Source organism: Alosa pseudoharengus, unplaced genomic scaffold, assembly GCF_046254945.1.
Source record: "Alosa pseudoharengus isolate Yale_2024_CS ecotype anadromous, Long Island Sound unplaced genomic scaffold, YU_APseudo_1.1 YU_APseudo_1.1_scf_24, whole genome shotgun sequence".
Classification (NCBI taxonomy): Eukaryota; Metazoa; Chordata; class Actinopteri; order Clupeiformes; family Clupeidae; genus Alosa; species Alosa pseudoharengus.
Window position 1 is genome coordinate 6605456 of NW_027468689.1, and position 11878 is coordinate 6617333.

General features: G+C 40.2%; 2 long non-coding RNA genes across 2 annotated transcripts; both read left to right on the top strand.

Annotated features, from left to right (window-relative positions):
* Positions 1-1682: 1682 nt before the first annotated feature.
* On the top strand, positions 1683-3483 carry LOC143141867 (uncharacterized). Its single transcript, XR_012990808.1, has 3 exons — positions 1683-1714; positions 2689-2778; positions 3312-3483. It is a non-coding gene; the product is annotated as an uncharacterized LOC143141867 (long non-coding RNA).
* A 6649-nt stretch (positions 3484-10132) lies between these two features.
* On the top strand, positions 10133-11270 carry LOC143141868 (uncharacterized). The gene is made up of 3 exons (XR_012990809.1): positions 10133-10318; positions 10660-10788; positions 10950-11270. It is a non-coding gene; the product is annotated as an uncharacterized LOC143141868 (long non-coding RNA).
* The last annotated feature ends 608 nt before the right edge of the window (positions 11271-11878 follow it).

Genomic DNA, 11878 nt, shown 5'->3' on the forward strand with positions numbered 1-11878 from the left:
GTATTAGGCTATATCAAATAAAGCCAGTGATTTGTATGTCATTATTTCGTGGTAGGGCGTGTTAAATAGGCATACCTACACATCCCAATTGTGGCGACAATGATTTGAATACCATATCTTATCTATCTACTTCGAAACGTAAAATTAAACTATTTAATTAATTTAAACTATATAACTGTATTTATACTCTTAAATATGTTTGCTTCTCATTTGTAAGTGGATAGATAATTTGTGGTTGTGATTAGAAATATTTACAGTCACACGTGACATTTATCGACTTTTATTATGACGTGCAATCTTACTATAATTGGTCTGGTTTAACAGATGCTCTTCCTTTAACCTGATTGCCATCGGCAGGTAAGACGTGTCTTGAATAGGGGAGGGAATTGATGTTTGTATATTTTGCATTGACCTACTTATACTAAGCATAAGTGAACTAGCAGTTATAACATTATATATTAGTTGGTGTCTCTGGAGAGTGACATTAGTTCGCTTCATGAACGTTAATGTCGAGTCATATATTGAAGTAACTTAACGTTAACGTTAGCCTAGCCTGCTAAGTGAACATTGAGAAAAGTTAGCTGGGGAGGGGGGGGGGGGTCTTAACTTGAAGTGCTAATCAGCAATTAATATTATGAGCAGATTGGAGCAAACTAGTATGAGTTTAATAACTGGTCGTTTACTGTTATCACGTTGGTTTACTGTTGTAAGAGAGTATTTTAAATTGCCAACTAAATTAACGTTAGCTGCTAGCTGATTAACGGAAGGTAACTTAGCAGCTAGCGTGTTCGATAACGTTAACTTAACGTTGCAAATTTGAAATGTCTGTCGGAGTACTTTTATTTATATATATGATGAGTTAGTAATGTTACACTAAGCTTATAATCACGTTCTTTCTATGCTGTATTGCTTTTGACAATGATCGACTTTCACTCCGACTCAAACTGGAAACTTTTCATGATTCAATTGGAGAAATATGTTCAATCGTTTGGATCGCCCAACTCTTAGTCGGCGTCATTGATAAGGTCTCAATGGGCAGCACACATTCTGGACTTGATTTGTATGCATAATTCGTTTTTATTCCTGTGTCATGACTTTTCCAGTTGGTCAACATCTGTCTAAGCTGTAGCTGTACATATGTACAACAAAGGTTCCATTTTATAGGCCTAATGATGTTAAGCAAGCCTCTTGGGCTTTTTCACTTGTATATGTGCATGACATATCAGGTAAAATTAAGAACACAATGGAATGTTTGAGTTGATATTAATAATGGCTCTTTTATCCTTTGCAGATACTGAAATTGTGTCCCTCCTTTTGAAAGGTAAGCATGGGTGTTCTTGCACATGGAAGTAGAGAAGCATGATTGAGGGCTGTAGATTATTGCAATGTAAATGTAGCCTACAATATTTAAGCATTTTTTAGCTATGAGGCTCTCTAGTATTGCAGTGAAGGCATTGTACACCTGACCTCAGAGGCTGGTTGAGGTGACTGGTCTCTGCACTTGTAAGATATAGTCAATAGACACGTAACCTTTTCAATTGCAAGCCTCTTGGGTTTTGTTTTCACTCGTGTATGTGCATGAAATATCAGGAAAAATTAAGAACACAATGGAATGTTTGAGTTGATATTAATAATGGCTCTAAAACATTACTACTTTTGCTTTCTATTTTTTTATCCTTTGCAGATACTGAAATTGTGTCCCTCCTTTTGAAAGGTAAGCATGTGTTCTTAATGAATGTGGAGTGACCTACCCTTGCACATGAAAGTAGAGAAGCAGGATTAAGGGCTGTGGAATTAAGCATTATGTAAATGTAGCCTACAATATTTAAGCAATTTTAGCTATGGCGCTCTCTAGCATTGTCACTGCAATGCTAGAGAGCGCCATAGCTAAAATTGCTTAAATATTAGCAGGCATTGTAGACCTGAGGTCAGAGGCAGGTTGAGGTGACTGGTCTCCGAACTTGTAAGATATCAGTGATTAGACATGTAACCTTTTCAATTGGAAAAAACAATATATCAGGTCTGGTAGAGTATGCAAGCAAGTAAGCACTGAACTTGATTTATCCAGCAGTATGGACAATTGTGTTTTTATTTAAAGGCATGCAATGTTGAACACATATTTAGTGTTATGGCTCCTGCACACTGCCTGTGGCGTTTCTGTTGCGTGGTGTTTTCTGTGTTTTTGAACACCCGAAATGTGTCTGATGCTGCGCTGTGGCGGCCCCTCTGCCTATTAAAACATCTCTTCACTTTCGCTTTTGAATGGAAACGCTTCCAACATGCTTGTGTGTTGCGTGAAAAATAGGAATGGGTCCCATTTCTAGCATGCACAAGTTTTTGGCACGGCTCGAGCTGTGCCTCACACAGGTAGTGTGCAAGCTCTAACCTGTTAACATGGGACCCAAAAATAAAAATGGCCACACAGACAGTGTGCAGGAGCCCTTAGTCTTAGTTTTTATTCACAAATGGATTGCAGTATTCTGTTTTTTTGACTCTAATTATTGCTTTTGAATATTTGCTTGAAATGAAAAGCTTTAAAAAGTCTACAAGTTGTTCATGCGTGCATTGCTATCTTTTAATATTTCTGTACATGAAAAATGATTATAGTGTAGCTGTTTGAGTCAATTAAGTAGATGTGGCATATTAGACCTGACTATATTTCTCGTGTGTTTTCTTTGTGTTTTACAGATGCCACGTTCAAGCAAAAGGTCTCTGGCAGCCAAGAAGAGATATGTTGACTGTGGATCACAATCACAGGACCAGGGGTCCTCTGACAAGGTCTGGTGTCCATTTGACTTTTTTTGTCCAGAAGTATTACGATTGTGTATTATGCATTGTACACTTTAAACATCGCTCCAATTGTTATTCACAGTGAGGAAGTAGCAGAATTTTTCAGTATGCTGCAGAATGATTAATATATATATATATATATATATTATAATAATGGATTATAAATTAAAGTTAGGGAGTTGTTAAAAAATCTCCGATATAAATATATGCACTGCAATACCGAAATACTGCAATTTCTTCATTGTATGTGCCTTCTTTACTTTTTTTTTATATTGTTTACTTGAATTATGTTTGTCTGTGGACTTAATTGGTAAAATATGTCTCGTCTCCACTGTGGGATAGTGGGAAACGTAATTTCGATCTCTTTATGTCTTGACATGTGAAGAAATTGACAATAAAGCAGACTTTGAAAGTATGTTTATCTTAGAACTGCTTAAATGATTACAGTGTAACTGTAAGAGATGATTAAGGAAATGTTAAGTTAGACTCAATATTTTATATGGACTCTCTGTGTGTTACAGATGCCACGTCTGAGTAAGCCGCTCCTGGCAGCTGAGAAGAAAGAAGCTGACCTTCAATCACTTTCTGAAAACATGCCAAACGATATGCCAAACGATATGCCAAACGATATACCAAACCCTTTGCCAAACCCTTTGCCAAACCCTTTGCCGAACCCTTTGTCGAACCCTTTGCCGAACCTTTCGTCGAACCTCGTTTCAAATCTGGTTTCAAATCTGGTTCAAAATCTGGTGTCAAACCCTTTGCCAAACCCTTTGCCAAACCCTTTGGCAGACAAATATGCTGACTATATGCCAAACTCTCCACTCACTCTCTCTGACTCTCTACCAAAGTCTCATGCCTCTTATGGAAACTCAGTGCCATACTGTGTCAATAAACAAACTGTTGCTAATGATTGTTCCTGTTTGACTCAATCTGATGACTTTCCAGAAAGATCTGTGCTGATGGGGTCCTTTCATCAAGGTCATCCACGGTTTGGAAATGTGCGCAACAAGCAGTGTGGTGCCATCAGTTTGACTGCTGTTTTGAAGTCCAAGATGAAGAACGTGTGGAGCTGGGATACTAGAGATCTTGATGATGTTTTGATTAAGGGAACTGTTCTTTACAGGTCAATGAGCGCACAGGGTAAAATCAGAGACCACGGAAGGGGTTACATTGCTGTGTCTGAATTGCCAAGGCAATATGAAATGTGGAATTGTCATTTTGCAATAAACTTTGCTGAATCTTACACTGGATTTATTCAGGTTGATGACTATGACAGTGCTTTACGTGATGTTGCCATGCCTTTTGATGTAGCACTGCAGCGGGCGCTGTTTAGCAATGATGCTTGTTTGTTAACTGTTTGTGCTAACACGTGTGCTATAGTGAATGTAGGAGCAAGGTTTGCCTTTGTTGATTCACACGCTAACAGAAACGTCAACCAGAAAGGTGAAAGGACAAGTTGTGTTGCGTATTTCAGCTCTGTACACTCCCTGTTCACGTTTGTTTATGACTTTGCAAGATCTTTTGGCGTAAGCACACCAAGGTTTGAGGTAACTGGAGTCACGGTAATAACTGATGCCAACGCCCAGATGGACGAATCATCCAGCTGTTCAACGAGCTCTGCAAGTTGCCGTCCACTCTACAGCGATGTGGTGAAGCGTAAGCCTAAAGTGTGTGAACGAGTTGTAAGCGGATCGTCTACAGTTGCAGCTAATTTCACAAGTGGCACAGAATGTTCACAGACCATACCAGACACAAATGCTTGTTGTAATGTAAACAGCAGACCACTCTACAGTGACGTTTTGAAACGAGGTTCCAGTAAGGGTGTTAAGCAAAACAAAACTGCAACAGACGATGTCATTCTTATTGATGCAGGTGCGCGCGATCAGTCTTTTCAACCTTTAAAGTGTGATGTGCAGGCAACTGATGATGATGTCATTGTAAGTGATGTAAGAGTTCCCAAACATGCTTTTAAACCTTTAACTCGTCAGGACCAGGATGCACTGTGCACGCGTTTAGAGCTTCAAAACGGAAATGTTGATGTAGGCCTAATGGCAACTGATATTGATGACATGGGATGTCCCTGTAAGATAAAAAGTATAAAACCTGATGGGAATTGCTTTTACCGTAGCCTAGCCTTTAGCATTTGCCACAATGAAGACAAGCATTTGAAAATAAGACGGGCTGTCGTGCAACACCTTCAGAGAAACGGCACCAAATTTGAAACATATCTGAGGGATGAATACACATCTGTGCAGGACTATGTGACTAAATCAAGGATCTACTACTGTGGTTCATGGGCAAAAGAGATTGATATTTTTGCTGCTGCTGACTTGTTGCAAACAACTATCTTTACTTTCAATGATGGAAGATGGAATATGCACAGACCTGCAGACTCACAGACATGTAGGCCTACAGAGAATTGCATCTATTTAAATCACACTGGCAATCATTATGAGGTTGTAACATGTGTTCAACACAAAGATGCAAGACGTTGCGCAGGAACATGCCAGCCTGTAAATATTGATGACAAGTTGAGGTCAACACGAAAAAGAAAGTTGAACAATGAATCAGAAAATGTGAAAGCAAAGAAAGATCGCCAGCGATATCACAATGACAGCGATTACAGAGAGAGAAAGCGTGCACGTGTTCGGAATAAGTATTTGTCTGATCCTGAATATCTGAAATTGAAGTGTGATCACTCTAAAATGAAATATAAGAACAATTCCACCTTTCAAGAAATGGTACTTAGGTATTCAAGAGCCAAATATAAGACAAACAAGACATTCCAGAATCTCGTCCGTGGTTACTCTAAAGCCAAATATAAAACCAACAGGCCATTCCAGAATCTCGTCCGTGGTTACTCAAAAGCCAAATATAAAACCAACAGGCCATTCCAGAATCTCGTCCGTGGTTACTCAAAAGCCAAATATAAAACCAACAGGCCATTCCAGAATCTCGTCCGTGGTTACTCTAAAGCCAAATATAATACAAACAGGCCATTCCAGAATCTTGTCCGTGCTTATTCTAAAGCCAAATATAAGACAAACAATACATTTCAGACCCTTGTCCGTGGTTATTGTCGTACCAAATACAATAACAACATTAGCTTTCAAAAACAAAAAAAAGAGGCAAGCAAGAAGGCATACAAAGAAAACAACATCCGTGCAAATAAAATAAAACGTAGTTGTGACAGTTATGCAAAGTGGCAAAAGAAACAGGAAGACATTGACTTTGCTGTTGGTCATTTTCGTCAGGAGGTCAGCCGTGGTCCTGAATATGTGTGCTCAGTCTGTCACCGTTTACTCTTCAGGAAGCAAGTGGTTGAGTGTAAAAGACATTGCTATGAAAGCAAACGAGCTGAAGTGGCTGCATTGGCTAATAGATGCATAACATTGCAATATTTACATGTGTGTGGTGTTGGATGTGAGCAGAGGTGCCATTTGTCTGATAGTCCATCAAGCAAATTATGGATTTGCCATACATGTCATCGAAAAATACTTGGAGGAAAACTTCCCGAAGAGAGTGTCACCAACAACATGCATTTGGATGATATTCCAGCAGAACTTAAATGTCTGAATTCTTTGGAACAACATCTCATTGCACGTCACATTCCCTTCATGAAGTTGTTGTGTTTGCCTCGAGGCCGCCAGAGAGCTTGCCATGGTCCTTGCGTCTCTGTTCCTGTTAATAACACAACTGTGACAAATATACTCCCAAGAAATGAATGTGATGACAAGATGGTAAGAGTGAAACTGAAACGCAAATTGACATATAAAGGTCATTACGAGTACATGTATGTCCACACTGATCGTGTCAGAAATGCACTGAGGTATTTGATGGCAAACAATAAGTGGTATGGTGATGTGACTATGAATGACGAATGGGTAAACTCTCTGAATGGCACTGACCAGCATGAGGAAAGTACCAAACAGGAAACACCTGATAACAGTGATGATGAAAATGTTCCTGAAGAGCAAGCAGAGGAAGACGTAACTTATGTCAAAGACCAGAATGGGCTTTTGTCAGATACATCATTACAACCTGTTGATCTGGGTTCAGAGATCATTGATCAGAATTTTCAGGATATACTTAATGTGGCACCAGGTGAAGGTAACAGTCCAGTGCGGTTGCTGACCGTTAAAACCAATGAGGCAAAATGTTTCCCTGTTTTGTATCCATCTGGTGGACCTACATTCCATGATGAAAGAGAGTCCAAAATAACTCTGTCACGTTACCTGAATACACGCATTCTGAATGCAGATGGCCGTTTTGCACAGAACACAGACTTCATTTTTTACGCACAATACATATCAGAGGTGCATCAAGTTGTATCTAGTGTATCAGTGGCATTACGCAAAGGTGGCGGCAACTCCTCTCTGAAAGATGCATTGCCAGACATGTTGTTAGACTCAGACTCATTGGGTAAAATATTGCGCAATGACGAAGGATACAAGTTCTTACGAGGAATTCGTGGCACACCTCCATACTGGATGTCAGTTCAGAAAGATTTATTTGCCATGATAAGACAACTCTCCATACCCACGTTCTTTGCATCTTTTAGCTCTGCAGATTTGAGATGGCCTGAAATGCTGAACTCTATTCTAAGAATAGAAGGTAAACAAACGTCTGTTGACGATCTTGATTGGTCTGACAAATGTGGACTCATACGTCGAAATCCTGTGACAGTGGCAAGAATGTTTGATCACCGATGGCATTGCTTTCTCCGTGATGTAATCATGTCGCCAGCAGAACCCATAGGGAAAATAAAGGACTACTTTTATCGTGTTGAATTTCAACAGCGTGGTTCTCCTCATGTCCACTGTCTTTTTTGGGTTGAAAATGCTCCCAAGATTGATAAAGAGAGTGATGATGAAGTGGCACAGTTCGTAGATACATACATCACCTGTGAGATTCCACCAGAAACTGATGCAGAGCTTAACGAGGTTGTGAGCAGTGTACAGAGGCACAGCACAAGACACTCTAAGACTTGCCGCAAGAAAAACACAGTGTGCAGGTTCAATTTCCCACGGCCACCATCAAGCTGTACTTTCATCACAAGAGGTGGTAACTGTGAGGACTTGAATGGCAATGAGGACAATACAAGTGCGGGTGCAATAATAAAGAATGTTAAAACTGCGTTGACCATGCCTGACATGAATTTTGATACAGCCGATGCATTTTTTGAGTCTCTTGGGATAGATCAAGGTTTGTTTGAAAGGGCATACAACATATGTTCCAAAAAGAAAAGCATTGTCCTGAAACGAAATCCTGGAGACATTTGGGTGAACCAGTACAACAAGGACTTACTCCGTGCTTGGCAAGGCAACATGGATATCCAGTATGTCACAGATGCCTTTTCAGTTGTGGTCTACATACTGTCGTACATCACAAAAGCAGAACAGGAAATGGGTTTGCTCTTACAAAGTGCCCAAGACGAGTCAATGAATGGCAACCTTGATGCAAAAGCAGCATTCAAACAGCTTGGGAGCGTATACCTACACAACAGAGAAGTTTCAGCCCAAGAGGCAGTGTATCGATTAACACACATGCACTTGAAAGAATGCTCTCGTGACGTACAGTTCATTCCAGTAGGTGATAATCCTGTTAGGATGAGTTTTCCATTGCATGTCCTCCAAACTAAAGCTCAGTGTAATGATGAAAGCAGCATTTGGATGACCAATGTGATCGAGAGGTATAAGAGCAGACCCCAGAATGAACAGTTTGAGGATTTATGCCTGGCCAGTTTTTGTTCTGAATACAGAGTTCTATCAAAGTCACAGGTTCCGACTGAAAGAGATTCACATGACATTATACAGCTCAACAACAACTGCGGCTTTGTGAAACGAAGGACCCGAACTGAACCTGCTGTTGTGAGGTATCCCAGATTTTCTCCCACAAAAAACCCAGAAAAGTACTTCCATTCGTTGCTGCAACTGTTTCTGCCTTACTATGAAGACTGTCACCTCAAACCGCCCCAGTTTGATACATATGAGCATTTCTATAAAAATGGTGCAGTGAAATGTGGCATTGATGTCCAAAGAGTGCAGTCGATTGTGGATACCAACAAAGCTTTATTTGAAAAAGAAAGTGATGAGATTGACAGAGCTAAACAGTTGCTGGAAGACCAGATTGATTTAGAAGATGCCTGGGCTCAGATATGTCCTGAAACAGAAAGGGAGCGTCTTCGTTGTTTGGATCTGATGAAAGAAAAAGTTGTAGATGATGAAGGTGATGATGATGACAGACTCATTCCTGACCTGACAGCAAACCAACAGACTACATGCACTTTGGAAACAAATCATGTGTCAATGCCCAGACAGGATGCATTGCATTTGTTGCGATCATTAAATGAAGAACAGTCTGCCATATTCTATGCTGTTCGTAAGTGGTGTTTGCAGAAACTGTTTGGACAAAATCCTGAACCGTTGCGATTATTCATTACTGGTGGAGCAGGAACTGGGAAAAGCCATTTAATCAAAGCGATACATTACGAATCTACAAGGCTGTTGTCACAGATTGCTGAAAACCCTGAGGATCTCACTGTGCTTCTAACAGCACCTACAGGAGTGGCTGCATATAACATTGGTGCTGCAACAATTCACAATACATTCTCTATTGGTGCAAATGTCAAACTACCATATCAACCACTAGGCGATGAGAAAGTCAATTCTTTGCGAACCAAAATGGGCAGCTTGCAAATTCTGATCATTGATGAAGTGTCCATGGTCGACCACCGTCTTCTGGCCTACATTCATGGTAGACTGCGTCAAATCAAGCAGACTGGTGATTATTCCTTGTTTGCAAAGGTTTCCCTGATTTGTGTGGGTGATTTTTTTCAACTCAAGCCTGTGAAAGGCACGCCTCTTTTTGCTGACAACAAAGGAGCCAACCTGTGGGACAACAACTTTGAGGTTGCAGAACTGACCAAAGTCGTAAGACAAGAAAATGCAGCATTTGCTGAAATGCTTAATCGTCTCAGAGTCCGTAAAAAGAACGAGCCTCTCACCGACTGTGATGTTCTCACATTGAAGCAGCGTGAAACTGGTGAGGAATCTACGGACATTCATGTGTATGCTACAAATGTGGAAGTTGATGAATATAACGTGAAGAGACTGCAAGAGACCTGCCCAGACGCAATCACCACACGTGCTCAAGACTTTGTCCGAAATCCCAAAACTGGAAGAATGGAACGGAAAGCTGGCTTTCACACAAAAGTTTTCAACTCTTGCTTGCCTAAATGTGTTTCGTTGGGCGTTGGAGCAAGGGTCATGTTAAAGAAAAACATAGATGTGTCTGATGGCCTTGTCAACGGAGCATGTGGCACAGTTGTGGAAATCATTCAAAGTCAACAAGACGATGACATGCCTGCAGCTATCCACGTGGAGTTTGAAGACCCTAATGTAGGAAAGATCCAGAGGTCAAAAGCAAAAAGGGTTTGCGAAAGTTCAACGATAGTGGAAGTCCAAGAGGAACAAGTGGCTAATAATGGTGGAGTACGAAGGCAACTGCCGATTAGCCTGGCCTGGTCAGTAACTGTACACAAATGTCAAGGGCTTACTGTTGAAAGGGCTGTTGTATCACTCAAGAAGATCTTTGCTCCAGGGCAAGCATATGTTGCGTTGAGTCGCGTGAGAACTCTCGGTGGGCTGATGATTGAGGACTTCAAAGAATCTGCCATATTTTGTGATAACAAAGTAGATTCGGCTATGAAAAGCTTGCCTGAGTTTAACTTTGGAATGTCTGTTTCATCCAACATGAACCCTGTGTGCACAATAGCACTTCACAATGTACAGAGTTTGAATGCTCACATTCAGGATGTTCAATCCCACAAAGCTCTAATGAACGCTGACTGTATTTGCTTAACAGAGACGTGGCTCAATGTAGACACTGAAGAAGAGCCACAACTTCCAGGATACGTCTTCAAACACAATCCGAGAGGAAACTGTTACGATGACTCCGAGCCAGCCTTTGCAGCGCTGAAACAACAACAAAGAGGTGGAGTTGGTCTGTATTGTTCAGAAAACATTGACGTGCAGGTGACAATTCCAGAAAGTTGCAATTTGGAATGTATGTATTTTGAAATACCTCATGCAAATTTGACTGCTGCTGTGTTGTACAGGCCCAGCTCTTATAAGACTGACATGTTTCGAGAACAGTTATTACAGGTCATCTTTGAACTTGAGAAGCATCCAGGGAGGAAACTCATCATGGGAGACTTCAATGAGGACATCATTGTATCGTCTACAATTCTCAACTTACTGGAACGGCATGGATACACTCAACATGTGCAAGCAGCTACGACTGAAAAAGGTACATTAATAGATCATGTCTACATTAAAGGCACAGACGATGTTGTTGTTGAAGTTGTGCAGACATACTACAGTTTTCATGAAGCCATACTGATCTCACTGTTGTAATGTTTTCTGTGATTAATGATATTTGTCTTTGAATAGGTAGGTATGTATATTCTGGCTATGATACACATAATGTCATTATGAGTTAACTACATATTCCGTCCGCTAAGTGGGGTTCGGGTGGGTGGGTGGTGGCAAGGAGAGAGCGTAACACTGGACGGCTCCTTGCAGGGGATGGGAGGGGTATAGGGGCCATTTTCCAAAAGAAGTTGCAAATAACGGTAAAGATATACAGATGAATGTGTAAATATCAGGAAGCAATACAGTTGATTTATTATGTAGATGATTTTTTTAAGTCAGTGGATCATTCCTTAATTGTCTCAAGCATTTTAGACTATGTCTTGTTAATGTTTGTTGAATTATTTAATTTTCGTTGTATTACACCACCATTACACCAAGTTATGTGTAATGCTTTAAATGCTAAAAAGAATCCAAATTAAAGTTATAATGAATGGACAGACATAGCACTGTATATATAGCGTATTGAATGTTTTTATCTTTACCGTTATTGTAAAACCTTAACATTATCAGTGAATTAGTTAGAATGATAACAATCAATAACAGCAAACACAGCTGTTCAATTTTAGTACAGTAAAATTAAATTAACCATATTATTTTACACAGATATACAGTCAGTTGAAGACTGGTAGTATTATTGCAACACTGAGTTA